General features: G+C 37.7%; 1 protein-coding gene across 2 annotated transcripts in view; it reads left to right on the forward strand.

Annotated features, from left to right (window-relative positions):
* The window catches only part of Svil (Supervillin), an 807,253-nt gene that overhangs the window by 121,810 nt on the left and 658,938 nt on the right, over positions 1–26,505 (forward strand). The gene's annotated exons all lie outside the window — the stretch shown is intronic.

A 26,505-nucleotide genomic window follows, 5' to 3' on the forward strand; every position in this document is an offset into this window, starting at 1 on the left:
TAAGAGCGAAAGTGGAGAATTACTGGTTTCAGCAATAATACGGTGTGGGGTCGGAACGCGTGTTGAAGATGTGAGGAAAGCATGCAAAGCATTCTCAGACTGGCTTTGTGGGCTGACTAGGAAATTTTTCCGTTGATTGGAAAATTGCATGCTGAAATCCAAGCTGAAATCTGACTAAGTTTTCTTCAGGAGGGAATCTGCCATAGCTATTTTGACCATTGTAGCTCAAGCGGCATATTTTAAAAGGGCGTATGTATTTTCATGGCCACTATGTTGGGGAAAAAACGTATCTCATAGTCTTTTGATTGTACCGAAATGGTGTCTAAGGAAGAGTTTTTTTTATCTAGTTCGTTCAGCCTTACAAGCTCAATAGCGTTAGCTTTACGGGGCCGATAATTCATTGTTCATTGGTGGTAACAAAATTAACTTATTTCTATGTCTAGTAGGAGTTGGGCCAAATACCCGCGGCTTACCCAAAGTTAGAGGGGTACATTATCGAAGGATAGGATCAGGGGAAGAGCTTGGGATGGGATTTCGTTGTCTCATCAGAGTGTTGTTCTAAGGAAGAGTTGTAGAGAATTGATTTTGAAACGTAAAATAACATACACTTAAAAAATAATTAAACATTTGTTTTTTTATTCATTAAAAAAACTTTAATCCAAATTATTGGAAAAATTGATTACGGTCATTAGAATATTTACCGAATTTTTCAGCAATTAAAAAACCCAGTAAAAATACTGCCTCCTGTAAAATAATATAAGTGTGGTTACAGAACTTATACTTAAAGAGCATACGCTTACGCTTAAAACTTCCCCGACGGTATGGACTCTCCTGCAGTTCTGGGGACTTACTTGAAGTTACTGGAAATGCCCATAATATATCTGAAATTCTCCAAAGATCTCTAGACCAAGCTTATCTGAGGTATTTGGAACTTCTTTAAAAATTCCACAATTTTCTTTAAGTTTTCTCTACATCTTTGACGTTCTCTTGACTTCCCTTTGAAGCATTTCCTTCAATTTCTCAGAACTTCTTCAAAGTTGCAACTATTTTTGTGAAGTTAATGGGACTGCCCTGAAGATCTCTTTCTTGCTGTTCACGAAGCTTTCCTTCTAATTTACTGATAATGATCTGGAATTGACATAAAGATCTCTAAACCTTCCTGAAGTTAGCTGGGCTTTCGTGAACTTCTTGGTATTTCTGTGTGAAGTTTTTTGAAATTTTTCTTAAGTTTTATGGATCTATCACAACTTCTTGGACTCTCCCGTTATTCTCCTGAAATTTATGAAACTGCTCTAAAGTTCTATATATTTATTAAAAATAATTTTAATAATAACAACCAGTTTTCGAAGCTGGTTACTCATGGAGTAACCATGAGTAATCACCATGCCTTAGGCCTGGCTTAATTTGAACGAAAATATATGAAAACTAAATCTACGAGGGAATTTCCAAGTATGAGTAGTAGGATAACGGAAAAAGTTCACAAAAGTTCACCTGCCACCAAAATGTCATCAGAGTCATTTAGGATTCCCCTAAATAATCTTATGATTCTCTCCATTATTATCCATAACCTCGTCCTTAACATTATTGGAATTTCAGTGCTGTTCGATATAATAACAGGGTGGCAAGTGAACTAGAAAAACCAGGAAAACCGGGAAAAAGTCGGGAATTTATTTTCACCAGGAAAAACCGGGAACCAGGAATTTCATAAGTCCACCAGGAAAATAATCATGTTCAATAAAAAAGTTCTATTTCTAAAAACTTCAGATAAGGCCTTCGAACTTCATGCAAGTTCTACCAAATTCAGGAAAGTCTTACAAGTTTTTCTATAAAATCCTGTGACCTACTGTGATGACCTACGACTGTCAGGAAATCTCTCCGAACCTTCAGAGAAGTTCTACAAATTTCAGAGAAGTCTTAGGAACTTCAGGGAAGTCCTTTAATCTTTGGGGAATAACTACGAATTTTACAGAATTTTCTACAGATTTAATGTAACTTCTACGACATTTAGGCATTGCTTAAAACTTAAGGATAATCCTATGACACTTATGGATTGTTTCCGAGCTTCAGAGAAGTCTTCAATACTCTTCGGTAGTCCTCTGAACTTAACATAGTTCTCCAAGCTCAAAAAAGTTCCTAGAACTTCTCTTAGAACTAGAAGTAGATTGAACTACAGGTAGTCCTACGAAATTCATGGGAGCTCTCCAAACTTCAGGGAATTTTCAAGAAATTAAGGAAAGACCCACAAACTTTTGGAAAACCCTTCGATATTTAAAGCCTTATGAACTTCAGGGAAGCTCTTCTAAATTTAGGGTCCTCATATATTCAGTTAAGTCCTTCAAACTTCAGGGAAGTCCTCAGATCTTCGAGAAAGTTCTTCGAACTTGAAGGAAGTCTTACGAACTTCTGAGAATTTCTACGAACTTCGTGGTACTTCTACGATATTTAAGAAATTCCTATGAATTTCAAAAAACTCCGAACTTCAGGGAAGTCCTAAGATCTTAAAAAAAGTCCTTCGAACTTCGGGGAAGTCCCATGAAATTCAGACAATACAAACTTCTATGAACCCTTTAGGAAAGACCTTAATGCTTGAGGGAAGTTCTACGAACTTTAGGGAGTTTCTATGAACCTCAGCAGTCAGTCTTTTTAATAATAAGCTTATTAAGCCAGCGTTGTTTATGAAATCTTCTAATCATATGATTTTGAAATCATGTTGTAATCAAAATTCCGCTAAATAAGATCCTTACTCGTTGACAATTTGCGGAAAATTTAAACAAACTGGAAATCCGTAAAATTGTTCGAAGCAAAGGTTTGTTTAAAGAGTTCGCAGATTCAAAAACAGAAATCTCAAGATTTAGGGGTTTATAGATCTCTAAATTTCAGACATTAGGTAGGGCTCCGCGCTAGTCCGTCGTATCTCAGCTTTTCTTCGTCATATACCCCTAAAATCGCTCATTTTACGGGTTATCGCAAATGTTTCAGTGTCAATCGTAATTAATCTTGTAAGCAAGATGTTTTTGCAAAAACATGAGTGAAAACGCTTTGCTATTATAGTTTTAGCACATAGAACGGAAATAGGCGCCATGATACGACGAAGTAGCACGGCTCCCTACTAGCTTCTTTACAGCAACCAATCAGATAAAGATTTCACGGGCATTCACAAGAACCTTAATACCTAAAATTCCGCATTGCGCGAAGAACGATGGTACAAGGATTCACTTTATTTTTTTTATTAAACATTGTTTTTCAGGAAATCATGAAATTTTTAAATCATTGACCAGGAAAACCAGGAATTTTAAAACGGAAATTCACTTGCCACCCTGATAATAGCAGCGCATGCAAATTTTCATACAAAATAGTCAATCTTTGACATGATGTAACTTTGTTGTCTTATGATCAATTGAGCTGAAATCTTAGTCACAGACCTACAAATATGTTCATCGTAAAGCAAAATACCATTTTTTTGGAAACATCTGGCGCAAATTGAAATAATAGCAGTTTTAATAATTTGCATTTCAACTCAATTATGAGATTTTAAATTTTACATTTCTCAAAATTCAAACAATCTTCACCCAATTATTGCACATTTGTGCTCATGTTGTTTAAAATATTTGCAGCACTTAAATTTTCAAATCAAAATTTCCGGCAGCTGCGTCCATAAATTTGGTATTTTGTAATCGTAAAATTCAACACATTTGTAGTTCTGTGGCTCAATTGATCTTAAGAGAACAAAGTTACAACATGTCAAAGTTGTAAATTTTGTATGAAAATCGGCATGCGCTGATATCGAACACCACTGTATGTGCAGAAAACTTTAGAAATTTTCCATCAGAAAACTTTGGAAATTTACTCTACATGTATCTTAATGATTCTAGCGAGAATTTAACTAAATTTCCTTCAGAATCCCCTTGGAATATTCCTTAGAGTTTAGAAAGTATTTTCCAAAATGTTCTATGAATTTCACCTTGGAATGCCATTTTCCTTAGAATTCCGTTGAAATTCTTCTCTAAATGGCCTTGAGAGAATATCTTTAAATTCCATTTAGAAAACTCTTGAACCTTTCTTAGAATTCCCTCTGTAAATTTCTTTAGGAAATGAATTAAGCTCAGAAAATTACAAGCAAATATGGAAATATGCTCCCTGTGAATTCGTCTCTCTGGAGCTCTGGAGCAAATTTATTGAAATTTCATCTGGATGAACGTTCTTAGGAATTCCGTTAAAATTCTATTCGAATTAGCTTGAAATTCTACAAAGGAATTTTCGTGAGCTTTTTCCGGCTATTTTGATCATGGTAGACAATGATAATCAACTTTCAAAAGTGTTCAGATTTGGAGTTTTTAGGGTACCTAAAAACTGATACATTTCAGTCTTAAAGTTATGATAATAGTACAAATTTAGAATTTAGGGGAAATGGATGTAATGTCGGCCTAAATGTCCCTAATTTGGGCCCATACATAAAATCAGCAATCGACTAAATTTTCAATAGCGACCAAAAATATCCATTAGTACCGTCCCAATGACGCATTCATCTAGATAAAATTGATAAATAGCAGATTTTTAGCGATGGGCCCAATCTTAAATCCATATGCCAACATTAGAGCCATTTCCCCTACATCTTTCTAACCGTGTGTGCTGCATTGGAATTTCATCACACCACCACCGAACGATTCGAGCCTTCCCCAACTGTGCTCACGATACCGCGTCTAACAATTGTCCATTGGCCGGGGTTATGTCCTGCAGCTGTTTGTCTACCTACGTCCAGAACCATTAGCTTCAACGTCGTCAACAACTGGTGCACCGGTAGTTTTATGTCTGTCGATATTCGGTTCCCCCTCTGAATACATATGTATGTACTTCCATGCTGCCGCGGCTTGCTTGCACAATCATTCTGCAGTGAACCCTTTTTGTTTTCCGTCGAGCGAAAATCCCTTCAAGGCTTGCGTGAGGAACGCTCATTCTTAACTATTATTATTCTGATGTCTATCACACGCAATCGAACAACTACCGACAAACAAGTCTGAGAGTGGTTGTTGTTGCCTGCCTGGCTGCCTAGCTGGTGGCAGTCAACACAATCGTCGTGGATTATTATTCTATATATGGAACAGGTTCGCCGCTCTCCTCGCACTGTGGGCCAAACATTTAAATGTAGCGGGAAAAAAAAGTTTTTTTCAATCTAATCGGTATTTTTCTACTACTCAATCGGATTTCCGAAATCAATTCTGATATAATGTACGAAGCTTGCGGTTTTTTTTTTAAATTAGACATAAACTGATCCAGTAGTTTTTCAATCAAAAAGATCCCAACAAACATTAACAGGGCTGGTAGCAGGTCACTTTTTAGTGGCTAGGTCACTTTTTTAAAGTCAGTCACTGAAAAGTCACTTTTTTCACTAAAAAGTCCCTAAAGTCTTCTTCTTCTTCTTCGCAATTTTAAGCTTAATGTTTATCGCATTTTAGCTTATTGCGTACTCTCAACTTAGTATTCTAGATACACTTTCACCGTTATTAATTGAGAGCTTTCGATGCCTGTACCATTTTTGCATTAGTATAATTGTGTGGAGAAATTTTCCAACCCTAAAAATTCCAAGACCGGACCGGGAATCTAACACAGCCACCTCCAGCATGGTCTTGCTTTGTAGCTGCGCCTTCGCCACTAAAGTTACTATTTCTTCAAATTTAGTCACTAAAGCCATTTTTTTTACGACCAACAATGTCGAAAGTAGAGAATTTGCCTTTAACAAAATTTGTGTTGAAAAGATTAATTAAAAATCAGTGTGTAAAGTCCGACAAAGAAGAGTTGCAAACATACCAGAACTGTCCAATTGGTGATAATGGAATCACTAATATTTTTATTTCTTTCAACTCCTTGATCTAGACAATCAAGTCTGTTATCTTCAAAATTTGTCCAGAGAAGATCATAAATTTTTAAAAATTTCCCCTTGCCTGTGATTTTTGAAAAAAAAAATCGATGTCCAAGATCAAAAAATGTTATTTACGTTTCATAAGTATTAACATTTTTCTAGGACTGTGAACTTACATTATATATAGGAGAATATACGCATTGTCGTCAGTCTAAGCACCGTCCGCACTTCTATTAGCAATTTCTCAGCATCATGCACACATATGACTTGTTTGTTTGTTTACATTTGTCTGCTCCTTGTTATTCTATCCATTCCAATCGACAGAATTGTTAAGAACTGTTTGAAAGCGTTTTTACAACGCTCCAAACTTCTCAGGTGAGTGTGACTATTGCCGGTAGCCTTTTTTTCTTCGGCAACGTTTCCATTTGAACTGCGTTAACAGCTGTTCTATTATCGGCAACTCGAAATCAGCCGGATTGTTTAGTGAGTATATTTTATTTAAAGGCAACTCTCGTAAAAATGAATCAGATTGAAGCTAAAAGACTGGAATCGTTTGAATACATTCAGCGAAGTGTATTGATGGGACAATACAGTGAAGTTAATGTTTAAATTTTGGTGGCCGAAAACAGTCAATGGGAGCCGAAGCCGACATTTACCCTATTCAAAGTATGAAAATTATTCCAGGCCGCACAATTTTCCTTTCTTGTTTATCTTAGAGATCTCGAATTAGTTAGTCCCAGCATTGAATAATTGGTCCAAAATCTCTAAAATTTATCCCGGAATATTACATTTTTTTTCTAGATCCAGATTTTAAGTCCTAGACGCATGCAAAGTTTTCTACACGGCAAATAAATCTGACTCATACGTGAGCTCCGTTGACTCAAATTCGCATTTGAGTTAAAATTTACTCATTCCTGTGACCTACGTTTTTGCGAACTTGACTGAAATATGAGTTCATTTGCCGTGTATGTCCACTAGACTGATGCAAAATTTGACTTTTTTGCTCCACAGTGCTTAAATGGTTTCAAATCGGGTCCTGATTAGCCTCCCAAAGTTACAACTCATTTGGTTGGAAACAGACTTCGCACAAGCCATTTGAAGTTTACTTGTAAATTACTATGGGAAATCTCAATTTTTTGTTCATTGCCTTCTAGTCTTTTTTCCATATTGAGCTGCGAAACAGTTCGATAGCTGTTCTTATAGAAAATTTTCACAGCTACAATTTTGCTCAAGATCGTTTCTATGTAAAACGAGGCATGAAAAAGTTAATAATTATTTAAGAGATTGATAATCTTATGACATGATCAAGCAGCTGCTCTGTAGGCAACACTGTATTTTGCAGTGTGACATAGTAGCCATGATTTTTGTGTCCTATTCAATGCCCCAGAAACACCAATGATGCCTGCTGAGCAGTTGATTGAGCATGATCATAAGACATCAGCGCATTGAACCATTGATAACTTTCGATCCTTGTATTTAATCAAAAAGTGGTCTTGAGCAAAGTTGTAGCTGGGAAAATTTCCTACAAGTACAGTTGCAGCAGACCGATATGGTGAATCATTAGATAGACATGAACAAAAAATTTGGTTTTACCATAGTAATTCCCATACAAACTTCAAATGGTTTGTGCCATCCCAGTTTCTCACCAAATGGGTTCAAATTTTGAGAGGTTAGTCAGGATCCGATTTGGAATCGTTTAAGTACTGTGGAGCGAAAATTTTAAATTTTGCTTCACTCTAATGTCCACGATCTTTTAAAAATTTTCCTCGTTCCAGAATAATGAGATTTATTTTTGGGCTGCTAAAAAAATTGTGTAGGTCCCAGAGCTAAGAAAATTTGAGGTGTTTCAAAAGTTTCTATATCCGAGGACTTTAAATTTGATTGTCTAAAAATTATCAACATTTGTCTAAATCCGAGGATCGTTTTTGATTTATTTTGATTTATAATCAAGGTTCTCCAAATTGTCTTGAGCTCAGATCAAATGATTTACCTGATCAACCATAACTGATACAAGGTCCTTAGCAACTAAACATCTCCAAACAACATCAATTTAAGGTGTATTACATGTTCTAGGTTCTTCAAATTGTTCTAGAGCTCAGATTATTTGATCTACTGGATCAACTAAAATCTGCACGATGATCTCACCGACAAAACTTTCCGAAACACGTTTATACCGTTTCTGCTGTTCGTTTATAGTTGATTTTGAGGTGTATAAGATACTCACGGTTCTCCAAATTGTCCTTGAGTTCAGATCAAATTCTCATCCAGGTTCACTGATTCAGAGCCCTTTGTATTAAAACATCTCCATACAGGGTTAAACATATAATGCACATTATTTACGTTTGAATTCGATATGTTTAAGACGTTCTAGGTTCACCAAATTGTCCTCAAAACTTGTTAATTAGGCTACCAACTCGCATTTTAGTTTGAATACATTCATAGATCAGGGGGCCTCCATAAGCTCGGTCGGTAGAGCCTGCGACTAAAAAGCAAACCATGCTGGAGGTGGCTGGGTTCGAATCCCGGTTGGTCTAGGATTTCAGATTGGAAAATTTCTCGACTTCCCTGGGCATAGTATATTATTGTACTTGCCACACAATATACACATGTAAAAATCGAACAGGCTTGGAAAGCTTTCAATTAACAACTGTGGAAGTGCATCTAGGGCACTAAGTTGAGAGCAGGCGTTGAGTTACAGTTGGGACGTAATAGCCAGAGAAGATCATAGATAGCACTAACTAGCGGAGGAATTCCGAATTGTTCTGTCCATCATCCAACAGTCCTTGACCTCCTGATCAACTTTGCCGAAGACATCATGCGTCTAAATAGTCAGGATCTTGAGATACAACAGCACAAACATATACACTTCGAATGCTCACTAGCGCCGCCTAGCGGAAGAATTCCGAATTGTTCTGTCCATCATCCAACAGTCCTTGACCTCCTGATCAACTTTGCCCAAGAAATCATCCGTCTATATCATCGGTATCTTGAGATACAGCATTCCAATCATGCAAAATAGGAGATTTTAGGCCTATTTTAACTGTGAAAAACCTCAACTTACCCTATCGTGCTTAAGATGAAACCCACTCCAATCGATTGCTGAGACTTTTTTCTCTATAAGAATGACTATTTTTTAGTCTCTTGTTCCAGCGAGCACCGAAGTTATTGAATTTTAACACATTGCTGAATGCGTCGTCGACATTGGAAAGCAACCGTTTCGTGATGAATGTGTGAGTGCTGACCACGTTTTGCGTTCATTGTTGCAATGGAAGCGCTCTGCTCCCCGTTGGCGAATCTGCCATACAATGAAACCACTGGAAGCGGCTCCCGTACTGGCGGAGGAGGCTTATTGGATAGTGGAATATAAAATGTTTATTGTGTTGTCCCTTTTGACTATAGTTTTAAGATGTATTGTATAGTGAACATGAATCTTCGGCTCTGTAAAGTTAATTCGGTTGAGCCTTATCAAATAAATTAATGAACATCACTCAAATAGGTCGATGAGGGGCAAATATTAAATAACAAGGGATGAATAAAACATTTACGTATGTAACTTATTTAATGATAGATTAATAAATTAATAAACAAAATATTTGTTTTGGTTTTAGGATATAGCGTAGAACGGAAAACGATTTTATAAAGGGCAGCATTTTTAAATTTTTGGGCGACTAAAATAAAATTTACATCAGCCATAATTACGATGACAAGCAAATCACAATTTGATTTGATTCCCGGATTTTTAAGGGGTTTCCCCGGATGTATTGAGCCAGGAAAATTTCTCCTATAACACATTTAACCGAGTGATCTCATCGGCTCAATCGCATCCGGTTATATGCTTAATTAAAATGCAACCGGAAAGTTACCAATTTGTTTGTTCCTCATCAAGATTTTTCGATGTTTTAACCATCTTGAAAATGTTCGCTCAAAACTCTTTACAGGATTTTTAATTTCCTTTACAATCATTTCAAATCACAGAGCTATTTTCAAAGTTTTTCCTAAATTAATTTGAGATTCTCTCCAAGAGACCCTTGAAAATGTATATACAACATTTCAGAACACTCCAACGAATTCGAGGAATTCATCCTAAGACTCGTTGCTGAAGCTTCCTTACATAATTCTTTCTAAGATTAGCCTGAATTCACCTTATAATTTCCATTCAATTCTCCTCAGAAAATTGTCATACAATTCTGCTCATAATTATCTTGCAAGTCTCCTCTAAATTATTCTGAAAATTCGCTTGGAATTCTTCTCCAGATGCACTTGGAGGGCTGGTTGCGAGTCACTTTTTAGTGACTTGGTCACTGTTTTCAAGCCAGTCACTAAAAATTCTCTTTTTTTAAGGCCAAGTCACTAAAGTCACTTTTTCTTGTAATCAGTCCCTATTTTTAACTTTTTTAGCGTGAATTTATTTTAAGATTGATCATTCTTTGCTTTGTGACGTTTAATCGTCTTTCTCTATCTACTAAATAAAATTACCTGAGTTTTCCAGAACTTTAACGGATCAGGCTTATAATAAGAAGGCTATTTTTTAAATGCGTTAAAAATATGTTTTTTTGTAGATCAGCAATTTACCGAAACGTTTTTAAGAAATGGCAATCAGTTTAAAAAAAAAAGCTTTTCAATCAAATCCATTGAATGTTGAAGTTTAACACTTACTTAATTTCTCACTTTATAAAGTTAAAAAAAAAACTTAATTGGAGTAAGTCCAAGATCTAAAATTATTCAAAATCTTTTGCATTCCATGTACAAGGGGATGTCCATAAATATACAAATATACATAACATAACATACATAAATATACAAAATTAATTTATTTATTTTTTTGAGATTTCACGAACTAAAAAATACGAAAATTTTGCTTAGTTGAGTGAAGTTCCGAGTACTTTGAGGACGATCAGATCGCTTCAGAAGCAAATTTGAAGGATTATCATACAAATTTAGAGAAGTTCAGGGAAAGTTAGTTAGTGTTTATAATTATTATAATACTTAAGGAAAAGTGTCGAAACATCAAGGCAAATCATTTAATTTCAGTAAAGTTGCGGGTTCTTAAAAAATACTGATAAATCCAGGGCAGTCTAGAGAACTTTGAGGAGATTAAATAATCGTTTAGGCACTTTTAATACCACCAGGAAAGTCTAGACTATTGAAAATTCCGATGAAGCTTCGAATTCAATTTTCTTTTCGTTTTCCCCGGAAATATCTTGAAATTCACCACAATAAGAAACCCTTTGGAAAGATGCTCCGAATATTCATTGCATTCATTTCAGATTTCTTTTCGAATCTCACGACTTCCATTGGAATTCTACTCACATTGAAAGTCTCCTAAGAATTCATTGGCATTTCTCCTCACAAATTCTTTAGATTTCTTCTCATAAGTTGTTTGGCAAACTCGCCTGAATTTATTTTCCGAATTCGTTTGAAGATGTTTTGGAGTTATTCTCAGATTTAATTGTAATCCTCATTTTAGTATTTTCGAAAAGATTCCCGGATTCGTTTTCTCCCACATTCTTTTAGAAATTATCCTTAGAAGACCCTTGGAATTTTTCTCTGAAGGAATTGCTCCTCAGGAATTACTAAGAGTTTTCATTAAAATCTGCTTTCAATTCAATTCAGGGTTTCTTGAAATTCTACTCAAAACTATCAGGCTTCACAAGAAATTTTAAATCCCTCACAACTACCTTGAAAGCAGATTGAATTTGATGTTTTTCTGGAAGATTTTTTTTCCCAGAACTTCCTCGAAATGAGGTCCTAAGAAATTTTAATAAAATTCCACGAGCTTTTAAAACTGTGCATGGAATTTGACTCCAGATTCTTGAAAGTTTCTTGAAGTATTATCGCTTTTAAGTCCAGAACTAGTTCAAATTTAAAATTTCTTGGAAATATGCATGTTCAAAAAACAAAAAAAAACATTTCAAGTCTAGTTTTTTATTTATTTATTAATTTGTTACTGAAGATTAATCCACTCTATCTATTATGTTCAAAGTGTGAATGAAAATATCGAAAAAAATTAAATGCTTGTATTTTAAAATTAATTGTTTTCTTCAAAATATTCTTAGTAATAAAATTATTAAATTCTCTGAGCCTTCCACATATTTTTTTAGGAAAAATAAAATTTCCTGAGGATTCCCGGTTTTCCAGGTTTTTGCAGTTATTAGATCTTGGGTTTAGTCATACACTTTCTATTCAATCTTTCGGTTTAAAAGTTAATATCGTACATAAGTGTTTATGAGATATTTATTGAATAAGTCTAAAACATAACACTTTTCTTCTCTTAGGTCACTTTTTAGTCACTATTTTTACAACTTTTACAACTTTTACAACTTTTATACAGTGACTTTTATTTAGTCACTTATTTCTTCAACATGGTCACTAAAATCTCTATTTTTGACAGCAGTGATCGCTACCAGCCCTGACTTGCAATTATTTTCCTAATTCTCATAAAACTCATCTCAGAATTTCTTTGGAATTGTTCCCCCGAAATTCAATCCCCTTGGTATTTATCGTGAGATCCTTGTAATTCTCTTTACAATTCACTTGAAATTATCTTAAAATTTCCTTCGAATTGTCATCACAACTCTTTTAAAATTCTTCTAAGAACTTATTATGAATATTCATTTGAAATGAACCTCATGAATTTTTCAAAAGAACTACCTAAAGATTCTACTCTGAACGTCTGAAGTCTCACAAATGAATTGGAGTTCTAAAGAATGCATTCTAAAATCTGTTCAAATTATCATAACATTTTTTTCATCAAAGTGATTGTATCCTGAAAACCTTGTCCAGCCCAGGGGACTTGAAATTGTTAGAAGGACCAAAATTGTTGACGTAGGATTGCGTCTTTCGGCAACATATTGAGAGTGCAATTAAAAAAAAAACCAAATCGACCGCGCTACGAAAAGTGGTCAGGTTTTGACCACTTATAACTCTGTCAATAGTGGATGGATTTTAATTCTAAACAAGCCAATCGATTGGAAATTTTTCTACGAATCTGCTAAAATGTACACTTTATCAATTTTCAATAGGTCACTATTGAAAATGACACAAATGTCCAACTGTTGCAATGGTGATTAAAAATATCACCGATTGCCTGATGGTTTCCCTAACACTGTCGCCGAATATGGATACCGAGCACGTAATTCTACGTCAAATCTACGGTCGTGTCTTGGATACAACATCTTACTTTTTTTAATTTTTCATCGAAATTCACGGGCTTTTCCCGGTTTTCCTGATTTCCTGGTTCAGTGGTCATCCTGCATAATTAAACAAATAATATTTTTTCGAGATTAATTCATGGGACCGTTAAGTCATTATTTGTATTATTTTAAAGGAGCATGAATAATGCTCATGATGGGTTGTGATTTTGAGTTTATAAAATTTCTCAAAGTGGGTCACAGTCAACGAAATATTGGAACATTTTTTTTCCGATCAATAAATGTCACTATTAGTCACTTTTGTATTGCTTTAAAGTCACTATTTGGTAAATATTTCCGTTATTTAAGTCACTAAAGTCACTACTATTATATTACATACCCACTACCAGTCCTGCAAAAGCTGAAAAAGAGATTACTCAGGCAAAAATATGCTTCTTTAGCTAAGAAATAGTTTTTTAAGAGAGAGATAACGATAAGTAATTTTCAGTCAATTCCACTACCTTATTTGCTTATCCTGACAAATATGCGTATTTCGTCTACAATGTGCCGACTTCTTCAGTGTCTTGTACTATTTAATACTCGTCTATTAGTACAAGACACTGAAGCACGTTGTAGACGAAATACTAGGTAATAAGGTACTGGAATTAAATGGAAATTACTAATCCTTCTCTCTCTCTCTATTCATACAAGTATTCCACTAAGACGCCCACATTCATCGTGAGCTTATTCAGTATCTCATCAGCTCACATTGGTTGTCAGGTTGTGTGGTCTTGTAAAGGGTAAATATTCTTTGTTTTAACATATTTAACATGTTTTGATAAGTCGTTGATAATGCTATCGATTTCATTATTTTCTTGTAAACGGTATTCCCAATTATTCGACCTGAAACCAATCAATGTTGGTAGCCTGTACTTCAACCTGGTGCCAATAGTTTCTGCAGATATCTGCAGATGAAGTAAGCATAATAAGTTTTATTAAGACAAGGTAGATTTTTCAAAAGGACGTATCTGCTTTTGTAAACAAAAATTTAAACGTCAATCTGTCGAAACTCTTAGCTTGTCAAGCAAACTAAAACTCCCCTCAGAGAGGGTAATGTTTCCTCAACAAGATTGTGATGTTAGTTTGCGTGAGAGGGCTAAGAGTTTCGACAAATTGTCATTTGAATCTTTGTTTACAAAAACAGAACCGTTCTTTTGAAAAATCATCCTTGAAGTACATATTTTAAAGTTGTTCGAAATGTTCTCCCAAATTGGTGGTTTTAACCATTTTATTCGTTAACAAAAGTTCTGATTTGTATGCATCATGAAAAAGAATTTTGCATGGTTGTTAATGAAAATATCAAATCGAAATGAAAAACATTTTATTCTGCATTTCATATTTTTTTGTTTTCCAATTAAGTCGGAAGGAGCCGACTGTGGAACTTTGGTGTGTTCAGAAGAGTTGCTCTTTTTTTTCAAGAAAAGCACCTTTTCTCAAGGCATCAAATTTCCACAAAGTAAAAAGTTAGATTGTAGTGCCATCTATGTGGATGAGTTGCAAACTTCTTACCAATATATAGTTTTCGTTATAACAAGAAATTTCTTCGAAGGTACCGTAATGCACCGAATACCGAACAGTCTTAATTAAATATTACACCCACATGGCAACCTAAAAATTATTTTACATGAACATGTACTCTGTATCAGTCAGGATCATCATCAAATTTTCAACTTTTAAATTGTGTCCGGATTTATGGACTAAGTGTCCGTATTTCGATTACACGGTACCATTAGGCTCGGGAATGCTTCACATAAGATACATTGAGTTTGTCGTCCAAATAGCATTTCTGGCCCACTGTGCCTCGCTGGCTGATGCGGGAGTCCTTGAGCATGTGTTAAGTTCGGTCTACTTTTGCGGCGGCCTGCAGCAGGTTACACATAGCTGCCTATGCCAAGTGGGTAATATGTAGGTACCTGTGCTTCCGAAGGTTGCCAACATGACTTGCTGGTAGGTGCGTGTGTGTGTGAATGTCGCGGAATGCTGCCGGGCACGGTGGCGGGCGGGACTTGGGTTTGGGTAGCGCTATTGTTGCGAATCGAATCGTTAAAACTGATTCGTGATTTGTGTCACCTTGCGGCCGGTGATATGGATACAGACAGACAGGTTGCGTGTGGCAGTAGGTTACTAATATTTATGCTTTGAAGTACACAATTAGGTTGTGTATATGATCGAAGGTCGTTGGGGTAATAACCGATTTAGAGACCGTGATAACTGGCAAATGTGTGGAGATTTTACAGATACAAATGAGAGGCTATTTCCAATAAATGATCCTTTGAGAATCCCGGATAGTTCAAGCTCATAACGGATGCTTTTGTGATGAAATTTGAATAAGCCAGACTAGGTCCATAAATTTATTTGACCGTGCTGATCCAAGGAGAAAATCCACTAAAAGAATCGATTAATGTAGATAAATACCTATTTTCAATTTACATCTGAGAGAAACCCGCAACCAACTCGAAAATCATCGAACTTCTGGCTTCCGAACTCGTTCAAAATTCAGTATAATAAGCAAAATAAACAACGAGGTGAAAATTTCAAAAAACAAACTGATCACAAAAAAAACCTCATTCGCACCGTGAATCGCTAATGAGTAGACGTTGTAATAGGCTCGTATAATTGAATCTCCATGCACCACATTTGCTGCCTTCTGCGTTGAAGTCCATCGACACACAGTCACAGTTTGAATTTTTTTTCTCACACTCTCACGCCCATATTGAACAGTTTCGGAAGATGCAAATTAGAGCAACGGCAGTCGAAAAAATAAATAATGAAAAACCGGCGGTGGCGGCGGCACTGACAACGAGGAGGCGACAACACAAAGCCCACCAGCACTACCGTTGGCGCTGCTGCTAGTAGTACTGATTGATGAGATGGTGCCAAAGCAAAAACACACACACTACGCACTTATTGTTTGTTGGAAAGTGTGGCAAAATGTGTGAAATGCTATTAGGACGCAGTCAGTTGTTGTGTTTTTGTCCGGCCTACGACGGAACATTATGGAAATGTGCGAAGAAGGGCAAACATGAAACTAGGTGTGGACTTGTCCAGTTTAGCCCTCGGCACCCTTTGCCACCCCTTGGTGGCCGATCGTGACGCGGTTAGTCTACATTTTGCCTCGGTTGATACGTTGCCCGTAGAAAGTTCGACATAATGCTCTACATCCGACTGGCTGCGGTGGGCCGAACCACGTGAACGTGATTATGCCGAAATCAACAAAACGCACGGTTGACCCTTATTGTCCGCATGCTTCATCGAAGCCCTGCGTGTCTGTCGTCGGTTGTTGTCGCTGCTCGCGGATCAGTCAGTCCCCTGTCGAACGCAAATAATAACTTTCACTCATTTCTGCTCCCTACCTCGTCAGTCGGTCAGTCAGCAGCAGTACTGGACTGGACGCTGTCGCACGGGGCCGGCCAGAAATTATTATGTAATCATTGCGTGGAATATGCTTTTAACCTTTCGGTCCCAGCCGCCGTCGCCGTAACTGCCTGCCGTAGGTATTTGGCTCTCAATTTTGGGATTCCGAGAAAAGGAAAAGGACAAAACACTGCCGGACAATAATCGCACGCAACCTTTCTCGTTTCCTTCGCTTTAATGGGTTATTGTGTCGTAATCTGGAAAGAGGCTTAAATGCATCCTTCCTTTACCTGACCTAGCTAATACTCAAATCATCCTGTTTGCAGGAACTTGATTTTTTTTTCCTTAAAAAATTGTTAAACATTTTTTGTTTGAATCATAAACCCTTAATGGATGAGAATGCGATGTTTGAGCTATTTATGATCGATTGAGTGGTTTCAAGTTTGCTCCCTTTATAGTTGGGAACAATATAATAATTTATTGGTCGATACGGATGACGTAAGACCTGCCTTTGTTTGCACGAGTTTTGGATGAAGATGAAGGCAGAGTTCTATTTTTTAAAATGCTCACGCTGAACCAACGGCAAATACATCAAATGTGTGTGTATGAATTTCTTACATCATCTGTAGGTATACATTTCTTTCGAGAAATGTAATGGTGCACCCGAGTTCTATCTATTACGAATTTCTACAATAATGGCGTGGTTTAGATCTTAGGCTGTGTTCCATTTGGTGAATTTTCACTTAAATTTGACAGATGGAAATTTTCAAATTAACCTTCTATTCCAGTAAACTTATTTCTGACAGATCAGGAATCAATTTTGACGAACACCTTCTCGAAAATTGGACGATCAACAACAGAGGGATTTTTGAACAGTATAATTTATTTTCGTGTCAGTTAAATTAAGTGAGAAATTTAAGTGAAAATTCACCAAATGGAACACAGCCTTAATATCCTTTCCCAGCAAGATTCAAGCATGTGTTTGAAAATCCTAAATATATAGCAAAAAAGATTAAACTTAAACGAACTCACCAATTTAGTTATACTGCTGGATGCAACTTGTCCGTCAACTTCACGTGGTATTCAAACCGCGATAAATCGTTCATAAACTGGAAACTTTTCGCAAACCGATGCTTTCCATTTCTGGTACCGCCAAAAAGACTTGCTATGCTAGTTGTTGCCACTTTTCGGATGTGAAAGGGTTCTCAGGGTCAAATTGTCCGCAACATCTTATTTTCCACAAATGAGAAGAGGTCTCGGAAAAATCCCGCCTTTACCTGTTCCATAACGGTTGGTTCCGTAACGACCTGGATGGTACGCGGAATGTACCGCTCGAATGCAGTTCACTAGTAGAACGCTTCACAAAAACTATTGTCTCAGGTTAAAATCGACTTCTCGTAAACTAAACTGGGCATTGTTCTTCATTAAAAGCACTTCACGAGAAAAAAATATTGGCAGCAAAAATAAAAACGACCGTTCGCCGGCACAGCCTACTTCGGTGGTTATTATGAATAATGATTTTTGACGTAGGACTACGTCTGTGATTTCTATATGGGGGTACACTTTGTGAAAACCAAAAATGGAACATGTAACAAAATTATGCAAGATTTGAACATTAATAACTCAGCTGCCCCTGGACCAATGTTAATAATTTTATCACCAAACGATCAGAAATATTCCTACGCATCTGTTAAAGTTAAGACTTTATCGTTTTTCAAAATGCCACCATTGAAAATTGCATGAATGTCCAACTGTTGCTATGATAATTAAAAAAAATGCCTGCGAAAAGCGATTTCCCTAACACAGATTTCAAAGTTGAATTCCATCCGGTCTCACCAAACGGTGTTTATTCAATCGCCGCATGGTGAGTGGTGGTGTTCTCCAGTACACAACGAAAGGTTGCCTGCAAGCAGCGAACTGCAGCCCACATGATCATCCATAGAAGGAGGAAGAAGCCGCACAGCTATTGATCGGGATCAGTAGCTCTTCGTGAGTCGCTGTGGGCCATCTATGTCAAGCGCGTCATACTAAGGAGTATTAACAGAGAGAACCCTGCTCAAATTCCTATTCCTACACAAAACACAAGCTCCTAATTTATTATATAAAACCAATTAGTCCTACGTCACCAATGCACTATCCCTTGAAGTTTTTCTACACAAAGTTATAATTCAGTTTATGAAAGTTTGACTTACGAGTTTGTTATTATTTCTGAGCCAAGATGATTTCATTTTTTTCAACTACAATTCGACTAACATTAATCAATTTTAAATCGAAAATCGTTAACCAAAACTTTTGATTAATTTCCGGTGACTGTAGTGCCATGTTTACATTAGGAAGTTGTAACATTTGTTTACCAGGCACAAGATCAAGTAGGTTTATGTATAAAGAAAAGTACAATATTGTTCATCAACTGCTATTTTTTTTAATTTAAAGAGAGAGATAGAAGGATTAGTAATTCCCATTTAATTCCACTACCTTATTTGCTTATCCTTGACAGATACGCGTTTTTCGTCTACAATGTGCAGACTTCTTCAGTGTCTTGTACTAATACTCGACTGAAGAAAAACATCGCATTTTACCGAATATATATTAACCGAGGTACATTTCCACTTAGCTTGAGCTTGAGCTTGCTTGAGCTTGATTGACCGCCCACGGTTGCTATTGCCAGATCAGCTGTAATTACACAGAGAACCAAAAGACGATGCTTGGGACTAGCAATCATCCTCAATGTGTAAAAACTGGTGATCTTAAATTAGGCAATACCAGCGCCGGCCGCGCCCGAACACAGGTCAAGAAAGGAATGGGAAGGATTGTGTTGACATGACACTCGCTTTGATGGAAGCCGAGAACACCTCTGCACTTCCACGAGGAATCACTGGGATGTTGGATAAGAGGGTTGGGTTTGCAGCAGGGTTCGTTTTGGTAAACGATAAGCTGAATTGATGTCCTAACGATCATATAACTCGAAGGAGCTTGGGACTAAACCCACGGTCTTCTGCTCAGTAAGCAAAAACGTTTGCCACTAGGCAGACGAGCACCTTTTTAATCACCGAGTTGCTGTTATTACCATGTAGTCATATTAACAAATAAAACGATTGACGAATATTGAATGTGGATGGGCCTGAGATAAGACTCATGATGTTCTGCTCAGTAAGCAAAAACGGTTGCACTAAGGCCACCGAGCCCCTCATATCACATAATACCGTTGCTCAAATGTTTGTATCCATTCAAACCCGGAACCAACGACAACAACGAGTTTCGCAAAATACACGATACACAAGCGATTTTACCATAAATCCCTTTGATATGTAAGGACCTGGGACCGCGTTTTCTGCTCAGTAAGCAGGCCACTGCAACCGACGATCTTTCAAATCCGAAAACTAAAAACTACGAAAAAATACTTAGGCCTTCATTAAGTTCCACTTTCACGCGACGTACAATGTTTCAATTAGCTCTTTATGTATTGTTCAGGCTAGGCCCTTTTCAAAAGTTACGCGAGAAATACGCACAATCGTCGCCTACCTCGCAAAACTGGTTTCAAACGACAACAAAGGCATAAGCAACGATAGATTGTTGAACTTTGCTGGCTCCGGTGGTGTAGTGCACAGCAAAAAAAAATGTAATATCGATCAACGTAATTCAAGCTGATGTATGAAATAATGATGTAATTGTAATTTTGTAATTTATCAGCACACACCCTGGTCGACCACTGTAAACCAATCTGCCGTTCAGCGTTATCGGTTTTTGTTTCTGGATCTTTAGTTGCCTCTGTGATATACTTACTTGCGGCATACTATTTTGGGAGTGTATATGAGCGTGTACCATGTACGGTAGCTCATCTCTCATCGTGATGGTGGGACATAGTAGACAAATTAGAAAGAAAACAAGGAGTTATTAGTATTAGTTATATGTAAACAAACAAAACAAAAGAAGAGAAGAGGAAAGAAGAGCAGAAAAATAAAAAGGGGATAAAGTAGATAACAAAGAAAAGAAACGTAGGCAGATTATTAGAAAAGGCATTATCCGAGACTCAGCAATCAAATGTCACTCCCGCCGAGATCTCAGCGAAACCCTCCCCGCCGAGCTCGGTAGAAAAACTAAGTGTGTAGATAGATTAGTAGGAAAATAAATAAAACTACTTTATGACTCAAAGTGCAATGAATGAGCGTTAGTTTCGGGATCATTTCAGTGTTAGAGTTATGTTAGTTTTGATCCGTAATCAGCCCTGCCGACCCCTCCAACATTAGTTGCAGGCAGTGGTTGTTAGATAATGCGGCACTGTAACTACTACTATTTTAGAGGTATGATTCGTCAAGTTTATACAACTCAATGTTTCAATTGAGGCAAACTATCTATCTTACAATTACAAAAGCAAACCTAAACTTACAATTATATGCAAATGCAAAATGAAACTTGACAAATCATCGTCAATCCCCTTATTCCAGGGCAGGGCCTGACGATTTGAAACTAATTTTGATCAGTGAACGGGCATCATATGGTAAATTTTCTCACCATGAACCTACCATTTCCAGTCTATCTGAAATATTTAATAAATGGAAGCCATAACATGGGTTACGCTTCCCCTAAGCGGGCCCTCCGTATCCTATCTCTGTCTTATCTCAAATGCCAATGGTTTGAATGTATCTATATATAACTTGGAAATGACGTACAATCAAATAAACCCGTAACCCACTCATTTGGTCAGGCTTCAGAATCGTCCAGTGGGCAGTGCGCTCTACACTCCAAGTTCCCTTTTTTCAAATTTACCGCAAATTTGATATTTTACCCATTGAGTGTTGATTAGTCACAATGAAACATTGTGACAGAAGTTGAGGTTACAAGTGTATTAAATAATCTAGGTCCTATTTAGGATTATATCTGAAAAATCCAAATCTGGCCAACACCCACCCTAAACCTAAACCTGTTCTAATCCACCTGAAATGACTAACGAATGGAAAACTTTGACTACCCAGCCATGCAATAGTCTCATTCCGTGCCTTATGGCAACTTGATGATTCTATTGCGCTCATCTTCTGGCACCACCCAGGGGAGACTTGGTCCTGTACCCAATGCTTAACTTATCTCCATTCCACTCAGCTACTCGCAATTTCTTGTGATATAGTGGGCAGAATATTATTATATGAGACAATTCAATGCAGACGTCTTTCCAAATTTGGCAGATCGACAGGTAATCGGTGAGTTACCACGATAGTTGCTATTCAACAACTCGACAACGTCCCATCGTCAACGCCTGCTATGGTAATTTCCCATTGTAGACGCCAACGAAATGACGTCATCGAGCTATCGATCAACTACCCTGGTTATCGCCTGGTACCTTATAGCACGATGCTAGTAGGCGAACCGGAAGAATCGATGAGCTACCTCCCCCCCGAGGTACATTTCCACATAGAAGATAGGTAAACTTAAATTTAATTTCCTGTAGGAGCAGGTACTCCGCTGCTTACTCGTTGATGTGTCCTAGGTAGTAACTTGAAAAACCATGTGTGTCCATTTCCTTGATCCCTGTTGAGTAAAGTTGAATTCCGTTGTTTGTTGATCTCGAGGCAACATTCAATGATGTCCTCCGTCGATAGTTGGTGGTCCTCCGCGAAGATCATATGTTAGGCCTTTTTCCTCTCGCTTTTTGGCCTTATTAACCTCCGCTATACATATGTTTTTTTTTTTTTTAATTTAGTTGCTAAAGTTCTCTTGGTTTGTCCTACGTATACTTTGTTACAATGATTACAGCTTATTTTATATACACCTGCTTTACCTAAAACATTAACTGGGTCTTTAGTGGATCCTAACAATGATTTCAACTGGTTATGTCTACTGGTGAAAACTAAATCTAATCCGAATTGTTTTAACTGTGGTCTTAACTTACAAATAATATCTTGATCAAATGGAACGGACACTCGTTTCAAGGGTTCAGGTGCTGCGGTGAGGGTTTTTAAATTATCTCCTTTGTAGAATTCTCGCTTTTTATCGATGATTGCCTGGATTGTGGTCTCCTTGTATCCGTTGAGTCTCGCTGTTCCGAAGATGTACTGTAATTCCTTAACCTTTGCTGTATCGCTGAGTGGAAGAGTCTGCAGCCGATTAATCATGTGGTGGAAGGCGGCCATTTTCTGCTGGAACAAATGGTTGGAAGTATACAGGGTGAAAGGTAATTCCTGTCAGTGTTTTTAAGCAATTGTAGTATCAAATGAGTTAATCACATACATGTCTGCATATTTTTCTTTTAGAGTGTGTTCGAATGTCAACACGGCATGCAAGTTTGTTTTGAATTTTCATTCGTTTGATACTCGTGACGCGAAAAGGGAACTCGTTATAAGCCTGTTTTTGAAGTATCATAGACCGTGTTCTATTTTGAAGACGCTAAAACCACTCGGAATAAACAAAAGATTCATTAAACAGTACAAGGAAACCGGTTCGTGGAAAATCCCTCCCAGACCAGGCCGAAAACGCAGTGTCAGGACTCCGGAAGTTATCAAACGAGTGATAGAGCGAATTCGGCGGAATCCTTGTAAGTCTGGGCGTAAGATGGTCAAAGAACTCGGAATGTCGCAGCCAACGATCAGGAGTATTTTGAAAGATGATCTCGGATTGAATGCTTACAAAAAAACAGCGGGTGCATGCCTAAGTAACATTGCATGCTTTATAGAGGTTTTATAGCATTATACAAGTTCAAATCATGGTCTACAGAACCCTCATAAAACCAAACCGGACAGCAAAATATAGCTAGAGTCGAAAGATGTCGGAAACTGCTCAAACGGCACGGTGATTGCGAAACTCTTTTGGTGCTTGTTGGTTTCCTGTAAATTTCGTATTCTAGCGAAGAAGATTATGAGAAGTAGTTCTCTTCCATACAAAGGCGGGTCAGTTTCAGGTACGTCCGAATCTTGTTTCTCCATGCTGCATCCTCTCTTTGTGTTAATAGCCAGCCCAGCAAATGGTTGATCGCTTCCTTGACTGGTACGCTGGGAAAAAGAGCTGTGACGTCGGAAGATACCACAATCTCGTCATCGTTGATGTCTCCTCAAGCTTGTAATTGTTGGGTGAACTTCTAGGTGTTACTAACTGCCTTACTCTGGAACTCTGTGACTAGCCATTTCGCTAGTTTGTGGGTAGGGGAACCAACTGCAGACACGATCTCTCGCATTTTATTCCTCGGTTTGTGGACTTTGGGGAGACCTTTGATCCTGGGTAGAATGGATTCCCGTAAACGACCTGCTCCATCTCCTAATATCGATTTACATTCCTTCACTGCTTTCTCCACGCGTTTCACTATGTTCGGTAAGGGGTCTACTCGAAGCTGGCTATACGGTTCGTTGTTAATCTTCGTTGTCATCTGGTTGTCGTAATCGTCCTTGTCCATGATAACGACCGCATTGCCCTTGTCTGCTTTCACGTAGTATACTTTTCAGCTCCTTTACAATCCGAATTTTCTTTTCGTTGGCGCGACTTCGTTCCTGTCCGTCCTTGATTATGTTCGATGTGATAGTCCTGGCCTATTCTGTGATGATGTTGGAAGTGTCTTGGTAATCGCTGTCTCTACATCAATGATGATCTGCTGCCATCTGCATGCTTATTAAAAAAATTGAATTAAAAAACTACTATTTTCGAATTAAAAAAATCATTTATAGAAAATCCGTGGAGAAATATACAATTCCGCCAATTTATGTGAAGACAAATCGGATTCCGTAGATTTCACCTGCGGATTCGTAAATCTATTCCGTAAATCCATAGAATTTTCCGTAAAAAAGGCACCACTAATTAGGTGCCTATTTATAAGAAGCAATTGTAATTGCCTTCTAAAAAAAAGTCTTCCCCATAAACATCAACGGGTAGTTCTCCTCTGATAACTGTAGAATAAATCGTATTCTCCAGGTCAGTTTTTACATCCAAGTACCACCGGTGTTTGTTTTTATTTTTGCGGTTAATTACACCGAAAAAGCACTGCGAAAATGAATGCAGCAGCACTCCGGCACTGATTGATGCACAGCAGTACCAACACCCATTCCCATGGTTTGTCCGAGGAAATGGCCTTTCCCAATATCAGTTTTTCTAACTGAATCACCCGCCACACCCCAAACAAACAGCGCGATGCCCAAGCTGCTGCGTTAGGGTAATGTTGGGATTTTTCCGTGGGGTTTTTTTTTAACTACCTGGAGAAAAAAAAAACCAGGTGAGAAAAAATTCAGAACGGTAAACGCCATTATCACCAGCTTATTGATGGGTTGGGTACATCTTCGGAGTCTGTGCCTCGGTCACGGAACGGTTCATTGTTGGGTCAGTTGATTCTACGCGGCGTAACCACCAGCTCGAAAATTCAATTACACATTGTTCTGAACGAGGCAACAACTCACCGCAAAACACCCAGCAAGATGATGAAGCAGATTCTACATTCAGTGAAAGTGATAAATTGTGCTTTCCATCAATAAAAGCAAAATTGAAAAATTGCTCATTATTTTAACGCAAATACAACCGACTGCTGGATGGTGTATAGAAGAACTCCTCCCACGAATTCGGGCAAACGAAAGGCGGTGCGAAGAATAAACTTCGATTTCGTTGCAATTTCCGAGATTCCGAGAACCCAAGGATGCGTGATGCAACAACCAGCACCAGTCGTCGAAGAATTCCCTTGATCCTCGCTCAAAGCGAGTTAGCTAGCGAGACCTTTGGACACCGAAGGTCGACCCCCTGGGGGATATCAATTTTCCTCTTAAACATGCAACGGATCTGTGTGCACGGATCGTCGGAATTTATCATCCCCTTCTTTGAAAGTCTGAGGTTGTAATAATCTGGACGGACGGTTTATCCCTTCTTTTTTTTTGTTTGGTCTTCAAAGACGTTTGTTTTGCTCGCGCCAACTCGAACGCGAACCCAGGGCTCAAGAGATCGATCCCGATATGGGGCGAAAATAACACAGCAGGTGATGATTAATACCCCGTTTTCGATGTTTGTGTGGTTGGAAGGTGGTTCGGGTTTGAAGACGAAACGAAATACGAAAAAAAATATATCGAAAGCAGGGGAAAACGAAAAGAACCTTCTGAAAGATGAAAGATTGCATCTCGCACGTCATGGCGATAATTTGCTCTTCATCTTCATCATCATCGTGATCATGATCGCCATCATCGGTGGTGCCGGTGGTGTCGGATGGGTGCGAGAGGGAATTGCATTTTTTTTCGAAACTGTAACTTTAAAAAATGCAGGTTGATGTTTTTCTTTGATGGAACGTGCTGCGATAATAACAGATGACTGCAGATCAGGGCTCCGATCCAAAGTTCTTTGGAACGCTCAGGGGTCCAGGAACGCACTGGAAATGCTTCCGCAAAATTTCTTGAAATCTGGTTATCTACAGCTTTTTAGAAGGCTTCATCATGATACAATTAGAAATAAAAAGTTTAATTTTTATTTATGTCATTTTTAGGACCTCCCTATTTGCCACTAACATCAAAATGAAGGCCTTCTTATAAGCAAAAACTTCACAGAGGACTCTAATCTGGTTGCATTTTCTGTGTCATAACATTTATTGGACCAGTGGCGGTTGGAATTGATATAAACTGAGTTTGAAACGATTATCTGTTAAAAGATATAAATCTACATTTCCATTATTCCGTTACCAATGCTGATACAACGCCTGAAAATTGAGTTTCCAAGTTATTAAACAGAAAAATCGTACTTTTGATCTGCTCTTTGCTAGCGTCCATGAACAGATTTTGATTAACGAGACATTTTTGGAGGAATACTACTTACGTTTGCGACTTATAATGTTGACACATCCAATTTTCCGTATTCCATGACGATTTGGAGAACCTAGAACATCTGATATTCATGACAGTAGGTCTTGTGTGATCCACATAGACACTTCGAATGTGTGTAGACATATTTCGATGCAGCAGACATTGTCTGAGCCTTGGTTGATCATGTAGAACAAATTATACGGACTCCAGGACGATTTGGAGAACCTAGAACATCTGATTTACATGAAAATATTATGCTTGAGCCACATAGACATTATAAACACCTGTTGCTTTCAAATGAGCTCAATTTTCTTGAATCTGTCTCGAAATAATGTTTTGAGAGCAAGTTGAAATGTGG

This window comes from Ochlerotatus camptorhynchus, unplaced genomic scaffold (genome assembly GCF_037179485.1).
Source record: "Ochlerotatus camptorhynchus isolate MF236.1 unplaced genomic scaffold, CSIRO-AGI_Acam_v1.1 ptg000328l, whole genome shotgun sequence".
Taxonomy (NCBI): Eukaryota; Metazoa; Arthropoda; class Insecta; order Diptera; family Culicidae; genus Ochlerotatus; species Ochlerotatus camptorhynchus.